We start from the raw sequence: 1,402 nt of genomic DNA on the forward strand, positions 1-1,402 counted from the left end.
GCACTTAATTGTTCTTTTACTGAAAAAGTCATTGTGAAAAGTGGGTTTGGATAAAGCCAGAAACTGACTATAATCCAAGAACAACAATAGGATATTATAGCAAAAAGAACCTACCAGACTGAAGGTAAGAGAAAGATTTTGTCAGTATAATCCAGAAAAAAACCCCACAATATTTATGTTATCAAAACTAAAAAATCTAAGTATATATGGAAATTAACAAGTTATTGGTGAGCATTGACTCATGTGTTTTTAATCCTCTAATATGATTAGGTATTTCAAAGTATAGAGACTTTTGATCATGACTTTGGTACAATTCATAATGGCAGTTCTTTAATTTTTTTCTTCACACTTGTTTCAAGGAATGTAAAGACATATTCTGCCCTGGGGCTTTACTCTGTTCACCTCTAAGGTAATGAAGATCCTATGCAGATTTTTTAGAGCTTGGCACAGAGCTGTAGTAAGTAAGAAACTCCAAGTTATGGCTTATTTTGTGCATTCTAAAATCTATCTTCATTAACCATTTTTTTAGTTATTTGTGAAACACGGAAAACCTAAAGTGTGTTGTTAAGAGTTTATTTCATTCACCCACAACATCCATTTTTCATGGGGAATTATCCTCTTTAGGTTAAAATTTTAAGTGGTATCTATTAGGATAACAATAGGTTTCTCCCCCCTACTCCAACAAAAAAAGAAGAAGGTTATGGTCAGGGCAATATGGGAAATCCTGAGTTATATTATATTTTATTAATCAGGTTTCTTTACTACCAGACCTCTTAGAGACATTAGTTGTTAACGTACATTGTGAAGTTTCAGATACATTTGACTGCAAAATCCTTTTTCCTCAGAGTGTCTAAAGAGACTTTTGTGTCATGGATTATGCTTTAAAGAAAACTGTTGTTTACTGTTACTAACTGATCATTCCCAAGGTAGCATACTTCCATTGGAGAAATGTTCTCTCACCATTAATATCACATTCACCACTTCCAGTAAATTCTCCTTATCCTCTCCCTTCCTCCCTCACTGACAGGGAACCTTTTACATACTTCCATAGAAGCCTGCACATACCTGTATCATTGCATATTAATTTCTTTATTCATGTTTTTTGTTTATTTGCTTCAGATACTGAATTAAGACAGTGCCTAACACATGGAGACACCCAAATATCTGTTGAATGGCTATCAAATGATGAACTGGAAAAAATATAAATTCAATCAGTGAAACTTCCTAGTTACAGAGATGCCCTAGAATTCCTCATAGGACACCAAGTTGTAGAAAGATAAAAAGGATACCACTCCCCCCCCAATGTTGACACACCCACTAGGCAAACACCTATTCCATATTCTTTTGTCCAGGCAACCTTAATCATTACCAAGAACTCCTGTGAGTGGAACCATAGCTGTAT

This window comes from Microcebus murinus, chromosome 7 (genome assembly GCF_040939455.1).
Source record: "Microcebus murinus isolate Inina chromosome 7, M.murinus_Inina_mat1.0, whole genome shotgun sequence".
NCBI lineage: Eukaryota > Metazoa > Chordata > Mammalia > Primates > Cheirogaleidae > Microcebus > Microcebus murinus.